The 24,241-nt window shown below is 41.1% G+C and overlaps 1 protein-coding gene across 2 annotated transcripts in view; it reads left to right on the top strand.

Annotated features, from left to right (window-relative positions):
• The first annotated feature begins 6,207 nt into the window (after positions 1–6,207).
• LARP4B (La ribonucleoprotein 4B) overlaps positions 6,208–24,241 on the top strand; it is a 55,906-nt gene continuing 37,872 nt past the window's right edge. The window contains exon 1 of one of the 2 annotated variants that reach the window (XM_054629785.2): positions 6,208–6,556. The gene's annotated coding sequence lies outside the window, so the exon portion shown is untranslated. The remainder of the gene's footprint in view (positions 6,557–24,241) is intronic. The other variant, XM_077193159.1, reaches the window with a different exon arrangement.

Here is a 24,241-nt window from a genome sequence, read left to right as displayed (position 1 = left end):
ATCTTAGTATAGTGCTTAAGAGGACAGAGATACAAAATTATGATCATTTTTCAGGGCATATAAAACTTTTGTATGGGAGCTGTTACAACACAGAGCTCAAACACCTTCATGCCTTAGTTTGCCAGCTGTTGATAGGGATAAATACACTCATACTTCACACAGGAGCTATAATGATATTTAAAGACTGTTGTGAAGTGTTCAGAAACAGATGTGATAGAATGATGAAACTAGGTAAAAAGGCAGAAAATTGCTAACATCCTTAGTGCTAAGAAAATATTAGATTCCAAACCCCTTAAAATTTTTTACTCAGCCAGAAAATGTATAAATTATACAATTTTTCATTAAGCTTTAATTAACTTTTAAAAATGGGCCTAAGCTAAAGAAATAAATATGTCACAGATTAACAATAACTAAATCAAAGACAGAATATTGCTCAGACCCAGAATATGCAAGATCTGCTTTCAAGTCCTGTCTCTGCTACAAACCTGCTATCTATAGGCAGAGTAAGGCCTGTGCCAGTTTTATGGTAGTGCAAGGTCCATGAAACAGAATGGCAGCTTTCAGATTTGTGATTAGGCTCAATTATCAGTAATTATCACTGTTAAACCACCTCCTGAAAGTTTGCAATCAGCTGCTGTAAACAACAGTTTTAGTATTTATGGAACCATCTACAGCTTAGACATTTTTTACAGGGTGTTCATGAAACCCCAGATTTAACAATGCTCACACCCACCCTACAGCCTGATTTTAAAATGCTCTCTGTCTCTTAAAGAATTCAGACTCACCTGCTGCAGGGATAAGGCCAGAGGGAAAATCTGCTGAGAGTGGGGCTGTTTTAACTGGTTCTACAGCAGCACTTGATATCCAAGATCCAAGAAAGACACAAAGTGCACGTGTGCGTGTTGCCAACCACGTGTGGGCACTCAGTGCTGCTGCCTGGCACCAGGATTCCACTGCAGCCCAGCTGCATTCTGGCACTGCATGTAATTAAGGAATTGTCTCTTGATAGCCTCACAACAGTGTTATAAATGATTGTTCAACTAGAACAGAACCAGATCTCCATTATCACCTGCTTTTATCAAGACTGAATACTGTGTTACACATCTGCACTTAGTTGAGAAAGTGAAGAGCATGCCATTAAACATCAAACAAGAAAAGTTATACTGGAACATAGCTCTGTCTACCTCATCTGAACATGGGTCATTCCTTCAGTAAGAGATGCATGGGATAACAGGGATAATAAATCCATCTGATCAATCATGGCCTTTCATCAGTTTACTTGATAATTTATTTTCCCTTAGCTACAAAGGAAGCCTGAACATTTCACTAAACTATAGGATACCACTTGGAGCTGAAATTTAGATGTGCCTATCTTGTATAATCTTTCATCAGGTCACCTAATCTCTCTTAGTTTCCCCTCCCTTTGGAAGGATTATTATGCTTCTAATCTCCTCCACACTGGCTGTTGAGATGGTTCTACTTGGCACAAGGTCTGTCTTTGGCACAATCATGTATTTACTTGTGACTTAAGGAAGATACTGACATAGAAATAATATATACTTAAAAATGTCACTCATCAAATCCATGCAATAGAGACTGGTTACAGGATTCTATTAAAGTTTTATGACAGGAATAGCCCTTTGTTACCATCATTTAGTGTCTTAGGTTTCAAAATACCTCTCTTCCTGCAAAGCTGGGTAATAGCTTCAGGAATTGTAAAACATTACTTGACTCATAAGATCTCACAAAATTGCAGAGTCCTAAGTGGTCTGTGACTTTTGGCAAATGTTCTAGGTCAACAATTCCTAAATACTAGTGATTCATGAAGCCTTATCCCATAGGTCTGAAGGGTAAAATATTTTATGAGTTTCAACAAAAACACAAATAAACAAACAATTAAAAAAAAAGGTAGTCCAAACCAGGAAATTCCTTACAAAGCAGAAATCTAGTTCTGTGTTAGTAGAAGTTTTTATCATATCACCCAAGTGCCTCACAAACTCCAATGAATTAACCCTCTATGCTCTTGTGATGAAGGAAATATCATTTTTATTATATTGAGAGGAAATCATAAAGATTGTAAAGCCCAGGTGTTTCAGTACATCCAGTGACTTTTGAGGGTTTGATTTTCTGACTGCTCAGTTCTAGGTTTAGCTTCCAGTAACACTGCATTATTTGCAGTTTCTCTTTGTACAGAGTTATCCTCTTAAGCATACCAAAGACCTTTTTTTTTCCCCCTGAACTATGAATCCTAATTAAAACACTTACAGAATCACAGAATGAAAGAAGTTGGAAGAGACCTTCAAGATGATCTAGACCAGCCATCAGCTCAGCACTTCCAAAACCATCCCTAAACCACATCCCTATGTGCCACATCCAAGCAACTCTTGAACACTTCCAAAAACTCCACTGCCCTCTGGGCAGCTCATCCCAGTACCTGACCACTCTTCCAGTGAACATTTTTTTTTTCCTAATATCTAAGCTGAACTTCCCCGGCACAACTAAAGGCCATTCCCTCTCATCCTTTCACTTGAGTTTTGACAGAAGAGACTGCCCCTGACCTGGCTACAACCTCCTGTCAGGGAGTTTTAGACAGCAATGAGGCCCCCCCTGAGACTCCTCTTCTCCAGATGAAAATGTAATTTTAAGAATATATCACTAATATACTGAGAATTACATAGTCCTTTTTATACCTGATTGACCACAGATCAAGGAAAAAACAATTAGTTAGTCTAATCTTGCTTGATTTTTGTGTACTGAGGGTCTAATCACTCATGGACATTGCTCCTTCAGAGGTGCACTCTCCCTCCTGACTGCTGAGTATGAGAGGTAGAAGAAACAGGAGTATTTTCTACTACCACACATAGCACCCATGAAATCTGTAACATTTCACTCCCATCTGGGCACACACTCCTCAGCTACCAAGGAAAACATCAAACCTCTTTGGTCTCAGCAGAGTGCCATTAAAAAACAGAGGCATTTTTAGAGATTAAGTTTTACATCCCCCACAGTGAGAATCAGAAGGGGCCCAGGCAGGTAGGAAACTCTTATTACTTTCCAGAAAAAGTGTTTCACCAAGTGTTGCATGGGAATATGTGAAGCTTGGGAAGATGTGAAGACTGCATGCCTAAGGGATAAGGAATTTTGAGGCCCCTCAAGAACAAGGATATAATGGGGCTTATCATGTCTGAGAGTTTAAAATCAAGCCATTCTTTTTTTTTCTTTTCTTGACAAGTACTGCAGTCTGCTGAAGAATGGTCTGGCATTAAAGAGCAAAATTATATAAAACTCCTTTATAAAATAAATTTTAAGAAACATTAGATAGACTTCTAAGCAATCAAGTGTTTATACAGTGGCTATGTGGTGACCACATTGTGGATCAGTGACACTCCCAGCACTGCTTGAGGTACTGTCTGTCCTTCTGAACACCCACTCTCAGAGCTGGTTTATTCCTTTTCCTGATCAAGCTTTATCCTATCCATCTTTCTCTGCTCAGGGCTTTTTCCTCATGACAATTCTGCAAAAGTGAAACAACTGACTATGGAAAACATCTCCTTTTTTGCCCAAGAGTGAGCACTGAGATGCAATGAACAGCAAAGCTCTGTGTCCAGAGGAGTCTGAGTAAAGTCCTCGCACTGGGATGTTCTTTATTGTCCCTACTAACAAGGGATTTTTAACAATACAGTGACATCAAGAACATTAAAACTATCCCAAAAACCATTCCAAAAGGCTGCTTGGCTGTCCTTAAAATAGGTCTTCTAATTGCTGTATTGTCTCTATGGGAATTTCTAGCAGACACCTGGAAGGCAGGCATATGAATCTTATTAGTAAGGATTAAAAACTCGATTATCCTATCTGGATTAATTTCTGAGATGCAGATAGGCAGCAACACATGGTACAGATAACTATTGACAACTGCTTGTAAGGTGATGTAGTTTTGGCACACCTGAAGTAGAAGACAAGCTGAGGACTGGGAGCCCTGGAAGAAGATCCTTTCTAGACATCTTTCCTCCCTCTCCCCCCTAAGTCCCAAGAGGAAACCACAGGTTTCCCTTCTGCCTAATTACCTGCAGTTAAAAATAGATGATGATCTGTACTAAATAACTAGAACTGTTTGATGAGACTTGTTTGTTCCTTGGTCAAACAAAAGAACTCTTGAATCTTGTGGGGCTCACTGCAGTTTTATATAACTGAAGATTTACTCTATTCCCCAACTTGGGAAGAGTGAGAGAGCTTGAGGCTGAGAAGTTGGGAGAATCCTACAGAGACTGGCAAAAACCCCTCATGTTCCAACCAGAATGTCCTGTGCCTGCCTCTGTCTGCATTCCTTCTTCTTCTCATGCATGTTGTTCAATCCAGCCTGGCATTCTCCAGCCCAGGAGGAAGCAAGCACCTAAAACCAAAATGCATTTGTACTTGCCAGCAGTTTCTCTGCTTGTCAAGCCTTGGCAGTGGCAGAGAGCAGCCATTCTGTGGGGACTGGAACTTGCTGTTGGAGGGAAGCAATGTGTGGATCTTGCTTTACAAAACAATCCTGCCTTCCTGCTGCAGCCCTTGTCTTCCCAGGATTGTTCCTCAGCCCTTTGCTTCCTCTGCCTCCTCTTCCCCCGTGCAATGAATAGTGGGAGGCTGGTGAGGCACAGTGTGTGAAAAATGCGTATTTTATGATTGGCTTTTCACAAATATTAAAATAAATATTATATGTGTTGTGTTAGAAAGTTATGCTGTGTTAATTCTCTTAAGTAGTGTGTTAAATATAGTTTTGGGTTATAAAAAAAAATGTTAAAATAGAAACTATGCTATGTAGGATACTTTTTTTAAAGAAAGGTCTTGCAGCAAGATAGCAGTCACAGGACACCTAAATCTTTCAGAGAAAGAGAATTTATTGCCCTGTTATCAGAAGAAACGAACTTCCTGCTTCGAAGGTGCTGTTAGGATTCAGGGGAAGAAGTTGACACTGACCAGACAGAATCCTGTGTTTGAATGGAATTTATGCATCATGTATGAGGCGTATGAATATGCAACAGGCTATTGTTTTTTAAGGGTTAATCTTTTGTTAACTGGTGTCTTTTTTCGGGCTTATGCTGCCCAGAAAAAGGTACCTGGAGGTCCGTAACTCTTTGTCTCTATTGTCTCATATTGTCCTAATTCAAATTGTCCAATTTATTACTACTCTAATTGTATTACTATTTTTATAACCATTTTACTACTATTAAACTTTAAAAACAAGTGATTGGCGTTTTTCACACACTGGAACGCATTTCCCAGAGAAGCTGTGGATGCTCCATCTCTGGCAGCGTTACAGGCCAGGCCGACGGGGCTCGGAGCAACCCGGACCAGGGGAAGGTGTCCCTGCCCACGGCAGGGGGCTGGAACTCGATGATCTTTAAGGTGCCTTCCAAGCCAAACCATTCTGATTCTATGAGCCAAGACTCTCCAGGCTTTCACAACCCACATGAAACACAAGGCTCTGTCATTAAATACTCTTCTCCTAAAACTCTCCGATTTAAGTTTATCACTTCCCTTTGAGCCACAGCTGCTCACTCACACAGGAGCTGCTGCAGCAGGAGCTGGGACATTCTCCGGTAACTCCGGACAGGCTCTGGTCCCTCCCGTGCTGCCATGGAAGGGTTCCAGAAGGCGACAACGTGCCCGGTGTCACCGCAGCACAGCGCAGCACGGACCTGGGCGTGCTCCACACCCGCAGCCCTCGCTGAGGCGCCGCGGCCTCGGGCACTGCCCCGGCCCGCTCCGTCCCTCGGGCCTGAAACACCGCCCGGGGCCGGCTGGACACTGCCGGAGACACAGGCGGAGACAGCGGGGCAGGAGGCGCCGCTTCCGCGACATCACCCGTGACCCGCCCTTCCCTTCCTCTCTCCCTCCGCCCTCCCGTTGCTTCCCCTTCCCTTCCCCCTGCCCTTCCCTTTCCCGGCTCTTTTCCCGCCACTTCCCGGCCAGGCTACGGCGCCTGCGAAGGAACAAAACGCCTCCGGCGGAGGGAGCGGGAGGGCGGGCGGTGCCGGCCCCGCCCCCTCGCGCCCCTCCGCGGCGGGTGACGTCAGGCGCCTCACGCGCCGCTCCGCGCGTCACACGCCGCGCGCGCGCCGGGGCCCCCTCCCCCCTTCGCCGCTCCGCCAATCCGCGCGCGGCGGCGCCCGGCCGAGAGGCGCCGGCCAATCCCTTCCGCCGGCGGGGGCGGGACTTCCGCCGGGAGCCGGAAGCGGGTCTCTCATGCGAGCGGGTGGTTGAGTCTCGGCTCGGAGACGTTTCGGGCCCGGAGCCGCCGCCGCCCCCCCGCGCCCCCCCCCGCCCCGCCCGCCCCCGGCGCTGCCGCCGCCCGCGCCCCCTCGGCCCCGCCTCGCGCTCCGCTCTCCTCCTCACGGCATCCGGCGGCGAGGCCCCGGCGGCGGCGGCGGCGCGGCGAGAGGCCCCGGCGCCCGCGGGAACCCGACAGGAGCGAAAGGCCCCGCGCCGGCGGAGCCCCCCCCCCGCCCCCGTGCCCGCCCGCGTCCCCCGTGCCGAGACCCGGCCCGAGGGCGGCGGCGGCTGTTGGTGACAGGTGAGTGCGAGGGGCCGCCCGGCCCGCGCCCTCCGGGCGGCGGCGCCCGCCGGGGCCGTTCCGCAGCCGCGTCTCCCGGTGTGCGGGGATGGCGGGGCCGAAGGGGGAGCGACACCCCCCGCTCCGTCGCCCCCTCGCACCGGGGAGGCGGCCGGAGCCGCCATCTTCCCACCCGAGGCGGTTCCCGGGGGAGAGACGGGAGGGAGGAGGAGGATCCCGGTTCGGGGCCGCGGTGCCGGCGGGGGTAGGGCGGGCGAGCCGCCGGGGCCGCTCCCGCACTGCGGCCTCGCCGCCCCGGGCACAGCGGGTGAGCTTTGCCCCCGCGCCGACGGGGCCTTGCGGGAGAGCCGCGTGTGCCGCGGGCCGAGCGGGAACGGGGCGAGTGCCGGGGGGACCCGCCTGGAGCCTGCCCGGCCGGGCCGGATGGGCGGCCGGGACCCTGCGGAGCAGCGGGCGGTGCCGGGCCCTGGCCCGTGGCTCCGGGTACGGCGCTGACTCTCCACGGCAGCCGTGTCCCGAGCAGGTGAATTGCCGGCGGGCCGGGGCAGCGCTCGGGCCCTGCGCTGCCCCCGGGATTTCGTTGTTGTTGGGCCTTCGGAGTTGTTTTCACTCTCGGTTTCAGTTTGTCCAGGTGCTCAAAATTACTACGTAGCTTTGTCCGCAGTTTAAACAGATGTGCACTTACCAACAGTGTTTGTTGTGTGAGATTCCTGTGTGGCAGATAAGTATAATTATTTTTATTCTGTAGGTAAGCGAATTGAGGCAAAGTGGTTAAGACTTGCCTGTGGCCACAGTGAGAGAGCTGGTTTCAAAACCACTGTTTAAACTTGAGTCACTCTTGGGGTAAAACCATGGGAATTCTGGCTTCCGATTCTGCCTCTTGTCTCTGGCCTAGTTTTGTTGGCCTCTGAATCCTTAGTAAAATTGGAGAAAGAATCTTTCTTAAGTGCTGCCTCAAGGATTGCTATTGTAAGGTCTTTCTTCTGGTTGAAGTTTCGTGTCAGACTTATCTGTTTTTTACAGATTGGATAAATTCTCAAAGGTCAAAGCGTGTTGTATTTTTTTTTTTCAGCTTGCTGGTATTTCACAACTCTTGGGTTTTGATTCTGGTCTGGTAACTTTTTATCAGTTGAACTTTCACTTCTCCCTGATGCTGATTTGTAAGCATTTCTTCAAGTCAGTTTTCAAGATATAAAGCTAATCAGCTTACTCAGCCCAGCTATTAGAACAACATTGATATTTTTATATTTTTAATTTTTTTTTTTTGGTGTGAAATGAAAGGGAGGTGAAAACTAGGCTGAGGCCTGATAATACACATAAAAAAAGCAGTGTATATTTTATGCATAATGTCTACAGAAAATTTTATTCTTCTAGATGTGTTGTCATTCATGTGGGTATGCTCTTTATATGGAAGCCACAATTACTTCTATGTTTAATTTGTCTTACATTTTGGGGGAAAAATAATCTTTACTCAAATGGAGGTACAAGTTTTCTTAAATGAATTACAAACATTGAATTTACAAGCAGAAAATTGAAAGCATTTGATCTCTTGGACGTTCCTTAATAAACAATTGTATGTAATCAGGTCCTTAAGCGCACACAATGTTCTGGGTTAGATTGAACTGTTTACCTTGCCATTTTTCCAGGTTTTTTTACCTATTTATACACAAACACTGTGAAGGACTAAAGGTGTAAGCACACACAAGCATGTGCTGCCTTGGTTGCTTTTTATGGCTGGCTGTAATGCCAATATACACACAGAAAGTACAAATGGCTGATATGTATTTATTATATATAGTGCTTAGATATGGGGCTGTATCTTAAATGTTTCATTACAGAGCAAAACAGAAGATCTGGAACTGGAGGCAGTTATGGGATTTTGTTTGGTGGTTTTTGTTTCTTTGAGACATACAGATGCCATGTAGGCAGTTTCTGATGGTGATGTTCTATTTCAATTAGAGTGAAGTTAAATCCTTGGTTTATTTACTGAAATGCAGAGTCAATAGAGTCAGGTTTGTCTAATCTACATGGTCTGCACCGATCTGTTGCTGCATCCCTTATTAAGTCTCATATCTTGCAGCAGCTTTGGCTTTAAATCAGTTGAGAGCTTAATTGGCATGGTAATATAAACTCTTTGTTAAATATTTATTACATTACCTCGCAGAATGCACATGCTAGACACGGAAAAGGCATGTTTGTGACCATAGTGCATGACAAATCTAAAGTGACAGCTTAAAGGTAGCAGAAAAGGAGTTACAAAAAACAAAGTAATTAGGTGTAGATGTATTCCATCAGTTTGATTTTTTTCAAACTAGGTGGCTTTTAGGACCTTCAGCGCTATTAATGTTTAATTCCATGGTGTCTATATATATTCATCAGGCATTCACATTCTCGTAAATTAACTGGTAAGGCACACAAATAAGAATGTAAAGCACTTGACTTTTCTTGTGCCTGTGCTGCAAGGAGCAGGTTTTGCAAAGGCCGCAGCCTTATTGATCTTGAAGAAGAGCACTCTTGCCTTGGAGGTGAGAAGGTGGCTGTGGAGGTAGCTCACAAATGCAGTGTCAGGAGGGCTGTTGCTGGCAGAAAGAGATGAAGCAAGCAAAGAAATATATTCTGCTGGAGTCTGGAGAATAGTAAGCTTTGGGAGTGTGATTTGCGTGTGTATGCATGTATGCACACATGTGAGAAACTGTTACGTGCCATAAGGCGTAATAAGTGTGGTTTGCAAAGTTCTCTGTTCCTCTAAGCATTTACTAGCAAAATGGCATTTTTGGACAACAGGTTTGTCTAAGTCTTCGACATAACTGTAGAAAATCATCTCAGGCTGCATTTTTTTTCCTGTATGTAATCAGTGATACTCAGCCACCAGGTGTATTGGGAAGTCTTGTGCATTTGCATTTAGAATGGGCACACAGGTATGAGTAGGATGGACAGGATGTTACAAAACAGGACGTTGTAAGGAAGAAAATTAACCCTCTCCCTGCAGTTTTGAAATAGGCAATGATGTGTGGAGAGCTATGTAGAAGATGAGAATAAAAGCTACTCTTGTAGTAAAGGCCCTGGAAAGGTGTTTGAGCAATGTTGTTCTGAAAGCAAGGCATGCACATGCTGAAATTAATACACTGAATTTAGTCCATATACAAGATCTTGACCAGTGGATTTCACCACAGAAGCCACTAATTGAAATAGGATGGGGAAAGTGATGTAAAACTTAAAACTAGCACTATTTCAAAGTTTGTAATCCCTCAAAAAAAGAGAAGACACACGCACAACCTCTTCCCCTGAACTGATAATGTGCTTTGTCAAAGGCGCCAGTTCTAACTGTATTTGCATTTTCGAGCTAATGCTTTGGGAAAGCTCTGCTTTCTTTTCCTGTGCATTAACTCTTCTGTGCTAAACTCAAGTCAAGCTAGTGTATCAATAATAGTTAAACACAAAAATAGCATTCTAAAGCAACTTCATTGAATATAAAACTGAGTGATATTTCACCTGGTCAAAAAACCTTTTTGTACTGTAAATACCAGATAATTGAAGAAGCTCCATTGCTATTCCAGCAACCAGTTTCTTTTCTCTTTATGACTTTGACTGTCTAATGATAAAAATGTGTCTACAACCAACAAGTTTTAGGCACTTGTTAGAAACAGACCAGCAGTCAATTTCTGTTCCACCCATTCATCTTCTTAAGTTCCATAAAAGTATTACAAGATAGAAACAATTTCTGTTAATTGGTTCCCAGCTGGTGGTACTTAAATTTTGGTGATGTGATGGAGGCAAGGATTTATGAAATCATTGGTCTTTCACATCTGTGTGTGTAGCTGTTCCATACCCTTGCTAAAGGACGGTGCCCCCTCATTCAGCAGCAGGTGCTAGGAGCAATACCCACAGACAACAAAGGCACTTTGGAGTGCTCAAATTAGGTGTGACTGTAATACAGCATAAATGTGTGATTAGGATAGCCATGGCAATGTTCATTCTGTGATGTGTGCTGCTGCAGGTATTTTGTGTCTGGGTATGTGTTTCAGGAACAACAATTAACTCCAAAATTGGAAGTCTGACAGAGGTTACTAATATGTGGCTAGCTGCTTGGCCTAGAACATTGCTGGGAATTGGGGAAGCGCTGTTTTGACACCCTGATGAATCACCAATTTCTTTGAGTCTTAATCTTTTCGAATGCTCTCGTTTACCAGGGAGGGCTGGGCTATGCATATTCTGGATCCTGTCAGTCCAGCTCCTTAATGGGTAGTTGAATGATGTAATACAAAAGGAATCAGTTGTTCATAAGCTGAATGGATTGCCACCTCTGCACTTCCAGCAGCTCTGTTGTTATTCTCATAAGGCTGTTGGCATGTAAGGAGCTGGTGTTCCAGAGAGCATATCCTACAGTACAGGTTTATTCTGGATTGCCTCTGTGGCCATGTAGAGTTCACAGATATCGAGTTCAGTGTACGTGTATCTAAGGTAGTGGCAGGTATACACAGCTTTGAGTTCTGGACTATTGCACATATAGATAGAAATATAGATGCCTATAGAAATGTATAGACATCGGTCTGCCATGGTAGCCTGTGATGAATTGGACACAATTGCTTTATCTGTTAGGGATTCTTTTCTAAAATGCCAGTATCACTTTCATTATTGAAAACAGGAAACACTGGCAACACAGACTTCGGAAATTACACCTTCAGATGCTATCAGAATTTTACATGGGATATGTTCAGGAATGCACTGAGTTTTCAGTGTAAAGAACATACAGTTATTTTATCTAAAGCTAATGCTGGGCTTTTTGGAAGGCTAAATACTGTATCACCTTATTTGGCTTCTGGATTTCTTGTGGTTTTTTGAACAAGTATCTAATCAATATTTTCCCTTTGTATGGGTTAATTCTCTCTTATTGGCCCTTCCCTCCTGACTTCTGGGAGTGAGCAACAATGGTGAATACTTTATTGGTACTATTCATAAGGCAGACTTCCATCTGTCTTGTTAGGGGAATTGCAAACTTGCTTAAAACACTATAGATTTCTGTTACTCTGTTAAAAGTGTTTATCAGTGTTTCTCAGCCCATCTAATGTTCTGCAGTCTGTTTTAAGTAAAGTATTTTATAGTTACAGGATGCCAGTGATCCGACAGGGAAACCCAAGAAACAAAATATTAGTTAAATAGTAACTATGTTGAGAAAAAAAAAATCATTTCATAAATCTCATTCAGCAGAAACTTAATGAAAGGTTTGAAAGCTTTACAGTGATGTCTCTTGGCAGCTTTATGGTTTTGTTTTCGGTCACTGTTGGTATCCATATGCGTATTTTCACAGGTTGTGATGCTGTCAGAGGTTGCCTCACAACAGAGTCTGACTCTGACTGTTGTTCACACAAGGAACTGATGAATCAACAGGCCAGTGTCCAAAGTAGCTTGCTTTTCCATACCCCAGTGCTGAGGTTTATGCTCAAATGTTTGGATATATCCTCCTGGTTTCTGGTTCTTGTTCTAGGAATTAAAAAGTAGAGCAGAAGTGAAGAATGTACTGGGGCATGGTTACTCTAAGTGCTGAGCTACCTATATGTGCAGAATTTGCAGTCTTATCTCAGAGTTTCATTCCCATTCAATGTTGTTGCTGCCCGACAGATAGGGAGAGAAAATGGTCACCATGTTGCTGTTTAAAGCAGCAAGGCAAACAATTTGGTCAGAATATCATTGTCTACATTGGCATCTCTCCAGGATCTTGGGTTTGTGTCCCTGCTCAAATTTAAAGCTTCTTGTCCAATTCTTCATAATAAATGTCAAAAAAATTATGCTATCAAGAAGGGAAGGGACTCATTTTAATGAACATATGTTACAGCTTAGTTTATAGTTATATTTTATGATTATAATTTTCTTAGTTAACAGTGTGTATTCTAACTGGATTCAAGGAATAAGTGAAATTTTTAGAAGGGTCTGTGCCCAGTTATTTTGACTTGCGATGAAAAATTATTGTCATTAAATCCAAGCTAAAATATTGGCAGTCCATCCTTTAACTGTGAGTCAAAACCTGAATTACCAGTAGTTTTGATTACAGTGATACTCTAAGAAGGTGGGGTGCTCTAACTGTGAACAAATGTGCACCCAATAGTCTTTCATACAGTGATTTAAAACTAAGCAAGAGCTGCTTCTGGTTTCGGTGAAGCTTGTAATGGAGGATGGTAGCCTTTATTAAAAGAGGAAGTAATGCTAAAATGACTGGATTATTGGAGTTAAATTCTATTTTTGGCAAAGAGGTTAATGAAATAATCATTGGCAAAAAACATTCGTTTCCTTTTCTTTTACAAAATTTTAAAGTTAAATCATGCTTCTTCTGTAAGTAGGTAAATTTCAATTTAGATTTGGTCCTTAAGATGTTTCAAAACTTAAACTAACATTCTAGGTCAATGACTGCTTTTCAAGTCATCTGAAAAAAAAAAAAACCAGAGATTGAGGGGAGTTCATCCCAGGCTGTTTGTTTTGCAGAATGACTGTTTATTGAAATAGTCTTTGCATTGTCAAGGATTGCTGTATGCATTGGTGACAAAAATTGTCACTGTACCTTTTTGCTTATCACTGGCATCATCAACATCCTACATGGTTATATATGCCTCTCACTTGGACTTTATGTAGGTATAGATCCTCTTCTCTCCTAGCTTTCTCAGGCCTGTTGTGAGGGAAAATATATTCCAGGAGGACTGTAATGGTTGTCCCTTTGGTTTGCATCAAATCTTTTCCAGAATTCCAGTTCTGTGTGCATTTGAATTTGAGATTCATGGTGTTAGATTTCTGCTTCCCTGAGTTAGGAGTTTATTGTAGGGTCCCAGAATGCCATGATAAAGAAAATGGCAAATTGGCTTTGAAGCTGTGTATGTGTCTTAAATAATAATTCAAAGTACTAAAAATACTAAGGATCCTGGAAATTCCATATGCAGCTTTTGACCTCCTCTTGCTTAAGTGCAACGCTGATTGCAGACTTGAAACGTGGAATCCAAGTAATAGCAATATTCTAAGATAAGACTATTAAGATCTGTTAAAGAAGGTCAGCCTTCTAACCTCACCCTTGAAACTGCACTGAATATTAACCCTATAGCTTCAAGTGGTGTTTTTAGTCTTGTCTTTCATCATAAAATGCTGCATCTGCTTCTGCCAGCTTTGGAATTTTTCTGAGGAAGATGTTGTTCATAAAATCCTGCCTGGCAAAGCTGGGTTAGTTGTTTCCTTCACCTTTGCCAAGTGTCCTGCCTGGAGTCACAGGCAGGCTGTGAGTGCTTCAGCCACTCTCTGGCTAGCAATGTTGTGAAGAATGCGGAAAACTTAGAGCTGGTATTGGTAAATCGTGAGGAGGAACATTCAGTAATTGAAACAAGGAAGTTCGTTGTTCCCAGCATTGCCAAACTCACCCTCTTCATGCACAACATTTAACTTGTTCCCTCTAAGCAAGTGCTAAGCCTCCTGGAACCTCAGTATGTGTTACAGCATTTGAAGATTTAGTGTTTCTTTGAAGAGCTGGGAAAAGACCATCAGTTGCTGCCTCTTAGCTTTAAAAACTTGAGGCACCTAGTAAAAATACTTTGGAATTGGCAGTTGTTTTGTTAAACAAACAGAATTTATGAAATGACAGGTCCACTCACAGTGAGCCTGAGGTGCTGGTGAGTATGTTATCCAACAAAGTTCAGAATCTTTTTAGTTTTCACTCAAAGTCAGGAATTAGTTTGTCTTAGACTGAAACTGTCTCTTGCAGTGAAAGTGCAACAGTCTCCTAAACTTGACTTCTCTGTGTGAGTTCTTAGCATGCTTAATTGTTGCTTCTTTCAGCACAGGAATAGGAAAATTAATCTTACACTTCCCTTCAATAGCTACTTTAGGGAAAAGCAAACACCAAAAAAACACCCCCACCTCATTGGTTAAGGGAGAGGAGGCCAGTTATGTGGGGAAGGAAAGAAAACAAAGAAAATACATTATTATGCAAGATATTATCTTTGCATAATAATTCCTCATATGTGCATGAATTCAGAGAAGGTATGGTAGGATGAGACAGACTTGGTGTCCAGAGTGCCAGAGTAAGCTTACCTGCTGGAGATAAGATATCTGTCAAAATAGAGAATAGTTTGAATGAAATAGATTATAGATCTATTTTCTGATAGCCTTGTTAATCTCCTCATGAAGTCTTGGTTGGCTATGGGAAAGAGCAATACAGGCCTATTTTAAGAGTTCAAGAGTTTAAGCTACCATGTAGTGTTCTGTAACTGACTATTTAAAAATAGCACAGGAATGAGCAAGTTTTTGGGAAACCCAGTCATTAGTGCTAACAGGTATTTGCTCCTGCTCTGTCTACTCCAGGGCAAGCTTGAATTTTCTCACCAATTCAATTTACTGTTTCTAATCAATTACTCTTCTGCTTTCACACTATTGTGTATAGAAGTGTTGTGCAGTTTTTGACTCATGTCATATTAGTGAAAACAAGCAACATGGATGATGGTTGCTTTAGGTGAGGTTTTGTATTTGATAGTGCTAAAATTTAGAAACATACTTTTGTGGTGCTTTCCATCGCTTTTTTCCCCCATCATTTAACATTTGCATGAAATGACAATTTCTGGATCAGTGAGCAGAATTTGATATTAAATATTGGTATTACATTAAAAGCCTGGAACAGTCTCCCAGCTAATTTGTTGGCATAAAGGCCTCTGAAGTTATTGAAAAGCTTTGGCTTTCAGAGAAAATCCAATTAGCCTATGAAAGACCACCCTAAAAGATCTAGAATTAATATTTGTGTAGAAAGCAAACATTTTTAGCAGTTAAATTTATGCATATTAGTAAAAATACTAAGACTTTTCTTTGTATTGCCTCAGCTGTTGTGTTTGCAGATGAGAATCCTACTGCACTGGACACTGTGTAGGTGGATGGGAATGTTACAAGAAATCAATGTGAATAGTGCATTAGTATAATATATGATGCCTATGCTCTGATGAGATTATTAAAATATATTAATTAAAGAAAAAATCCTGCTGAAGGAAGGAGCTTCCGTCACATCCTGCAGTTTCTCTTAACTCGTGTTAGACATAAATATAAGGGGGTTTATATACATAGTCATTGTTTAGGCTGGCTGGTTTTAGAAGATTATATGAAGAATTAGTCTGCCTCTATGGTTAGGCTTATTTAACAAATGTATTCCAAATGTAGTTTGAAAGCAGAGGCAGCTATGAAGTGCTGTGCAGAGTGTGGGGTCCAACTCTAAGCTAGTCATTCAGTAGCTACTTTAAAGCATTGTTTGCCCTGTATTTAGGCTTAATTAGTTTTCTGATTATTTCAGTGCAGAAGAGGCAGTGGCTTGCACTGGCCTGTCCTTTCATTCTTTAATTCAGTACAGACAATGTTCAATCTGCTGGGGTTTCTGTTGTGAAGCTCCTGCAGATATGTTACTGTAGCCTTTACTTTCCTTTTTTGGTTTTGAGTTGTTTTGGGTTTTTTTAATTGGTGATCCTTTATAACAGCAGCAGCAGAGTGATGTGGACCTCAGCTGTTGAGTTCCACTGAGAGCTGAGGTTCTGCTCTCTGCTCCTCTGGTTTCCTAGAGCAGGACAGAAGAGTTGCTGCCACCAGGCATTCAGCTTGAATCCTCTCTGCTCCACTGCTGTTTTGGTGGCCACACAAGTGAAGTACATGTGCAGGCTACTAGTGTGTAGTTCTGTTTAACTATAGAGGGGGGTGGTCAGATTTATTCAAATTCTGTTCTTGCTGGTGATGTTTTCTGTCCTGGAAAAGTAAAAAGTTGTGCCAGAGCTGGGAGGTAGGCAGGAAATCAAATGCTTACAAATATAAGGGAGGGCAAGTGATGGAGCATTTTAGTGGAAAATCATTATACTTCAAGGTACTTACCTAATCTGCTTGAGCAACAAATTCCTGATCTCTTTCCTGAGAAAGTTAAAAGACATTTTTATTCAATGTGAGATGTTTTCTGCTCTTTGTAGACCTTGGTAATGAATGTAGAATGTGTAATTCTACATTCAGCTTATCAAGAGAGAACAGGTTGTGGAGAACTACTATAATAATTAATTTATATTAAGTTAGCATTCCATTTTTCAGAATTGTGATTTGGTTGACCTGCTAACAGTTTAACTCTGCCATTTGGGGGGTTTCTTAGAAAATGCACAAATCTGAGAGTTGAGAGGTGAATTTTAATTAAGTGTGGTACTTTTGAAATCATCATCTGATAAATATCTTATCTGACACGATAGTTATAATAGAAATTAAATATATATCTTTACGAATAACCTGCAGGGTGTGTGCTGTTAGTCCACTTACAGTGAGGAAAACAAGCTTGTGGCTTTGTGATGGATGTGCAACATGAAGCAACTCCTGCTAATTAATGAGTTGAGTTTCTTAATGTAATGTGCTTCAGCCTGCAGTCAGGAGAGTGCTGCTTCAGACTGAAAACTGAAACAAGCCATAAGCAAACTGAAAACTGCTCATGACACAATCACTCTTGTCTTCAAGGCACATGACACTCTTATAAGGCATAAAAATGTCTTCCTAGTGGCTTATTCCTGCTTGGTAGGCACTGCTAGTGTTCTTAAATGGTAAGATTTTTGTTAGGTTATATACCATTAAATATCTGGTTTATTGCATTACTGAGGAGGATGTGAGCCACAGGCTTCTTGGTCCATCTCTGGAGTGATGTTTGAGTGCACATCAGATAATAACTGCATGTGTAGTTTCTTGGTGTGCAGGAGGGCTGCAGAAATTCTGTGAGAGACCATTGAGTGTAGTGAAATTATTTCATTTTAATTACACAAATATATTTTAAATGCAGTGCATAAAAGGCTAGATACAAAAAATATAATCATGATACAAAAAATATATACAAAATTAGAATCATATTTTTTTATTTGTGGAGGTCATCCTGTTATCTTCTGTGTACTGTTGACATCATCTTCTTGTTTGAGGTGCTGAGTAAGACTGTAACTTTACCCTCTTCCCATTTTTCTTGCTCTTCACTGAAAGAGTTTTTCGTATGGCTCTGTACAGAGTCCTCATCATTTACCAGTATCAGGTTTCTTTGGTATTTTATCACCTTTGTTTAGTAACTTGCTGCTTGGCATCTTTTGGACAGCTAATTACTGTAATGATCTGGATTTCCAGACTTGCAGAGTAATCAGTTCTGATGTGCTCTTCATAGCACAGGTTTCTGTGTGAGTGAGAATGCTCAGTAAATGATGAGAGTTGTGAATTGCTTGGGAAGAAATGCTTCATAGATCTTTAAATAAAAAAAATGGAGTGTTTCTTTTAAACAGCAAGATTTACTATTTCAGCCCTTTTAAAAGGAGAGACTACATTTTAAGGAATAATTAATAGAGTTGCAGAACAATTTTGGAGGCTGTTAACCTTATAAACAACAGAAGGGATAAAAAAACCCCCAAAGTTGTGAAGTAGGTGCAGCAGCAGCTCTAAATGATTTGTGTTTTCTGTTGAAGGATGTTAAAAAGGTACAGCATTAAGGTTTAATTGTTCTTCTGACACTGCAGTTCTTGCTGTTGCCTTGTGCATTTTGAAGTGCCTTGTGTTTTCCAAGTGTTCTATTACAGGTTTGCCCCCAGTGCTTAGGTCCATGTTCCTCTTCAGGAACCCAGAAGTTGCATTATTCTGGAGAGTGCTGGGGCATAAGTAATTTCTTGGCAGGAAGGAAAACTGAAACAAATCCAATGGTACTTTTCTCAGGTTTTTTGAAATCTTAACTTTTCAGCCACCACACTGGCATGTACACTGGATGCTCGTATGTTTTGAAACCTTCATCTGACAGACTTGCATAAATCACTGGGTCTAACCAATAAGCTCCAGAGGTGAATTTTCAACTTTTTCCCCAACTGTTGAGCTAATCAGCAGTTAAACAAATTGACGACCTTGTGATGATTTTTAATAGTCCTGCATTCAAGACTTCTGTAGACACATGCTGTGACTAAATATTTATGTCGTGTCAGCTTTTTAATTGCTGTTGTGTAATAGAGATTTTACAACTGATGTAGGCACAGTGATGATTGCAGAGATGGCCACAAACAGATATGCTTTTGGTGCTGTTAGATTTTTTATTCACAGCTATATTATCAGCTGTGGTAATGGAACTTCTTCACAGCATATTTTATTTTAAATAATGCCATCCTTTGAAAGCCGGATTGCTTGTCACATCTGTTCTGTAAAGAAACTGATTTCCTACTTTGAAGGGGAAGATGGAAACCCCTGAGTTCTGTCACAAGTTTTCTCTGTGGGCATGATACAGCCTGGATGATGTTACTCATCTACAGAATGGTAGCATGTGCCCCATGAAGCAGGATGATGGGTCAGCTCTAACAGCTGAGATATTTTTTTGTAAGTATCCTCAAACAACCACCTGATGAAAATTGCAAGTTTGTATCAGTGCTTATGACACTAAGAGGGACACTCTCAGCCTTTCAGGATTAGGGTTTTTCCAGTTTTTCTTGATGATGCTGTATAAGCTTAACCAAATATACTGTATCTGAGTTGGCACTGGGACTGAGAACATGATTAACTCATGATATATTGCATATGCTTTGGCTATTCACAAAGCTGGTGAAGCTAATAAAGAAAAGTTAAACTTCATTTAAAGAGGAGCTAATGTATTAAAATTGTAGCATATTTTTGGGAAAGGCATCTCTTATTTCTCATATAAATGTCTATGTGATGTCTTCAGCAGGTGCTAAAACTTTTCAGAGCTGAGGTCAGTGGTAGCTCTGATTACCTCTGCTGTGGTGATCCTCGTGGGTACACAAGTGTGTGGTAGATGGTGAGAAAGAATGTTCTCTCTCACAGTAGAAAGAGGATTTCTGGCTTGCAGCTGGAAGTTTGTTATGAGGCTCAAGTTAAGCAATGCACCTCTGTTTAGAAAACATTTTAAGCTTTCTCATGTTACTGAAGTGTATTTCTGTATTAGTCTTGTGAAAACTTAATCTGTGTTTAAAGTTTCTGACATGTTTGCTAGGAAGAATTCTGCACAAAGCCAAACTCAAATCTATTTTTGTTTGTACTTGCTGGAAGAGCAGTGAAAAGTTCTTTTATTCTAGCGAGCTTTTTTTGTTTTATGCTGTTGCTATTTGCAGGGTGAAAGTTAGTTGTCAGCACTTGCATTTGTAAATCTCTTTTTAAGGGCTGATTACCCTGGGCTGAAAGTTGGCAGGCAAGATCTCGGCCCTAGAGCATTGTTTGGGGTTTTGCATGTTTTTAAATAACAGATCTATGTGACTGATTTGATTGAGAGAACACATGCTGCTACTCAGACTGTAGTAACTCTAGACAGTGAAACAGAGTGCAGAAAAGCACACTTTGAATATGAATGAGAAAAATTAGAGATGTCTGTAGTGAAAGCAGGAGGATTGGGGGCTACACTCCAGGGAGGTTTTTAGGGAGGTCAGCAAGAGCAGTAGAGGTTTTGTTTGCTGTGTAACAATCAAGGAGATAGATGTCTTTTCCAAACTATTTGCAAGGTTGTGGTGCATGTGGATGCAGTGTGTTTATAAATACCTTCAGACAGTTGCACATTAACTCTGCCCATACTGAGATACCCAAAGCTGCGCTAAATGCAGTGTAAAGGTTAGTTGGGTGTTGGCACCACACTAACACACACGTGTGGCTTCTGGATGAGAGCAGTCCCAGCTCTGCATGGCTTGGCACCCAGGCAAGAGTGATCATGTGGTTGTGTGCACTTATCTGTGTAGTCATTCTGTGGGCCATTGCTGGTTTGTATGTTCTGAAATTATGGAATTCTTATAACTAGATGGCTTTGAAAATACTCTACAGTGAAGAACCATGCTGTCAGCCTTAAAAAAATCCAAAACGCTACAACTGCCCAAAAAAACCTTACAAACAAACAAAAATTAAAAATCAACCTCTCCCCCCCTACCAAACAGACCCCATATCTTTGTATTTGTGAAGGTGGTTGTGGATGTTGCAGAGTGAAACCAGTAGGCTGAAATACCCGTGTTGCTTGACCAGATGGTCTCAGTCCCTCCTGAAAATATTCTTGTAACTCCTCAAGTTAACCATTCACAGGTGTCCACAGGGACAGGTCTAGTGACTAATGAGAAAAGGAGTAATAAGCACTCTTGCTGTTGCAATTACTAGTTTTGCAGATGGAAGAGTGTATTCCAGTTTTGGGGAAAGCAAATATGGCTGAATATTGTGCTGTTTCTAAAGAAGAATGTTTTTCTTTTATTTTAAACTTCTCTGTCTTGGCTATTTACAAACCAAGTTTGGACTACTTTTGGTAAGTCTCAATAAAATCTAGGCAGTTTCTCTTGGGATAGATAGTTGTAGAAATAAGTACTTGAATGTCTGTAGTAGAGTCAAGAACAGAGTTATTCTCAAGTTGCTGAACTCAACTTATTACTGCATGATCACCAAATGGCAAGCCAGAAGCATATAATGGTTTACTATATGCATTTGCAGAATTGAAATTAATGGTTGCTTCTAAATCAGTGATGCACTGGCACAGGTTGCCCAAAGAAGTGGTGGATGCACCATCCCTGGAAGCATTCACGGTCAGGTTGGACAGGACTCTGAGCAATCTGATCTAATTGAAGATGTCCTCTCTTCTTGCAGAGGTGTTGGACTAAATGACCTTCAAAAGGCCTCTTTCAACTAAAAAACTGCTCTGTGATTCTGTGATGAAAAAAATGTCATTTGATTGTGATAGCTCAATGTTATGCTGTAGGTAGTGCTATCTCTGTCCCAAAAGGGTTTGCCAACTTGCAATTTTCTCTTGAATGTCTCCTGCTTATTGCTGCAACATTTATTTATGCAAAGATACATTGAAGTGCTGACTGGTAAACCATATCTTTTCAAGTCATGGACAAGTTAACTCTTCAGTTGGATGATAATTTTTATTGCTGCATTAAAATGCTCCATTTAACTTGTCACTAATTCAGCTGATAAGCTCTTTCAAACAGTGAATATGTACCTGTGGTTTCTAGAATTGCCAGTTATTGATTGTGGTTTGTATAAATAAGCTTTTATATGAAGAGATATATCAATACTAATGAAAAACATGCTAAAACATATCATATGGAGAGCTTTTAACATTCCATGATTTTTATTGGTTTTCTCTTTCCTGAAGTATCACTGCCTTTTTCTACAGCCCTTGTATTCTCTGACATGATAGTCATGGGAGTCTGCTGTCATGTGGGTTTTGTTCTCTAGGAGTCCAATAAGTGGCAGTTCTGCAGTAGGAAAGGTGGCATTAACTCGACAGAACAGCCCTGCATGTGGAGTCGTTTTCAAGTATCTCACAACCACTGGGATTTTGCAGCTGAGCACTTGACATCCTGCAGACTTGTAGCAGTGGGGTGTATTAAGTGAAGAGAAATTGCAACAGAAGCTCCCTCCTTGTGCGTTTGGGATCTTTCTGTATGGCTTGCTCATTTGCAGAAAGGCAAAGGCTGATCATTGTTAAAATCATGGGATTTGGAAAGCAGGTTTTATCCTCTTCAAACAAATTACTTTATTGCTGTTGTTTGGAGTGCCATTTTGATCCTTAGTGATCAAAATTTAACTTAAATACATGGGTTTGACATTGTAATTACTAATTTGTTTTCAAGGTGAGTGGTATTAGTATGGTGTGTATCACAACAAATCCATGTGTCTAATGAGAATATGATTATGAGTCTGAGTAAGCAAAGTTACCTGTGGCTTCAATCTAGACTTGGCCTGTGATAAGCATCTTGCATAATCTCATCTAAGGGAGTTCTGAAAAGCAGTAGAGTGATATGCTGCTCTAATTGCTGGTGGCTTACCTGAGGAATTTGAAGTTGCAGTGTGCACACTGCAGTTGTGTGGTGTCAGGTTAGCTGACAACCTGTCTATCCTCAGCTGCAATTAATGATTTAGCTGGGTATGTTGTGCTTGATGGCCAGTCAGCTAAATGCTTTAAAGGACATATATGTAGTGGAACTTTACCTTTTGTTTAACAGATTCATATAATTGCAGCTGTTTCCCTTCCCTTCCTTTATACATAAACTTAAAAAGTTCTGGTGTTAACACAGTGTACCAGAGGATGGAAGAGATTGCAGCATGGCTCTGGACAGGCTGATCCTAGAAGGGAATGGGAATATGTGAGATAAACAGGTGACAGAAGGCTATAAAGAGGTACCTTAACATGGATATGGGGATCAAAATGCTGAGTAGATACCACCATTGCTGACTGGAACATGCTTGTCTTTCTCTAAAGTAGCCTTTAGCTTATGAATCTGGACTAAAGCTATGCCCAAGGGTAGTATGAACAGCAGTGGAGGTTACACACAGTGAATGTGAAATGAGTAAGGAGTCTTGGGCTCTTTTTAGAAAGAAAAATTAATCCAAAATTTGGAAAGGCTAAACAGAATTTCTTTAAAAAACATGAGCAGAAGTGTTCTCCAGGAGGCTTAGACACTTCATGCAGTGCTAAAGTGTCTACCTCTTCCCATGCATGGCTTTGAGCAACACAGAGTCTGGCTGTTTATAACTGCTTTTGAAAAGTTGCTTTCATCCTGAGGATGGTTTTTGGTTATTTTATAAAATATAAACATCCTGAATGAATTCCAGACTTTGTTACATAACCTGTGAGTATATTTGTGTGTAACACTGTGAGGGATAGTGTAATTTTTTAGTTCCATTTTAATGTGGTTTTTTTGTCTGTGCCATTTCTTCCTTAAGTAGTTTCTATTCCAGGGTGAGAGACATAGTGTTAAGAAAAGAAACTTCTGAGAATATAACAGTGACTTGTGTTTCTTTTGAAAGGATACTTTTTGTGCTAACTTCCCATCAATAGCACGAGGTAATTCATATAAGCTGAAATGTTCATCTTCTTGGGGATGTCAGTATATTTGTTTCCTCAGCTATATGTACAAAATACCTTTTGCATAATCCTGTAATACAGGTGCTCAAATCAGTTTATAGCTGAGCATAGTAATTTTCTTTGAAAATATTGGAATATATTCAGTCAGTTGCATTTGTATTTGCTTTTGTCCATTTCAAAATACAGTGTAAAGGAGACTCATGGAAAGCCATAATGCTCTAGACTGAAAGTCTTCTTAACTCTAGTCTTGGAGTCAAGGTAGCCTAAAAGGAGCTTATGTTCCTAAAGAATGGAACATTACCATTAGCTTATGTGTGCTACAAATCTTTTCCTTTTCATTTTAGGGAGATTGCATGTTTGGTGTCACCAACTTGAAGGCAATAGATCTTTCTCATGCATTGTTACAGATACAGTACTGGAATTTCCTATGAATAAAAAACTAAAAAAGCATTTTACATCTTTTTAGAAAAGAAAAAAAAAGCCTGATTTTCACACCTCAATATTTACTTTGAGACTTCATGCTTTAATTGGTTTTTTTGGCGTCTTTTAAAAATAACAGCATTAAATAATAGCATCAAATTTCAAAGCAATGTCACTGTCAGACTTTCAACTCTACTGAGTTTTTCACTTGTTTAATCAAAGAAAATAAGATTTTGGGATGACAGAGCAGAAGAACTGGTTGAGTCTAGCAGAACTGTTGTAACATGCTTCTTAAATCTTGCAAAGATAAAATGACCATGAAAGTAGTTCTAGAAAAAAGGTTTTGTGTTTGTGACTAAATGCTTCTTAGTGAGTGGAGTCTGCAGGTTATATGAAGAAATCATGGTTTGAAATGCAGTGTGAATAAGGTGAGA

Source organism: Agelaius phoeniceus, chromosome 1 (genome assembly GCF_051311805.1).
Source record: "Agelaius phoeniceus isolate bAgePho1 chromosome 1, bAgePho1.hap1, whole genome shotgun sequence".
In the NCBI taxonomy this organism is placed as follows: Eukaryota; Metazoa; Chordata; class Aves; order Passeriformes; family Icteridae; genus Agelaius; species Agelaius phoeniceus.
The sequence above is the reverse complement of the archived record's forward strand: the minus strand, read 5'-3'. Positions and strand labels throughout refer to the sequence as shown.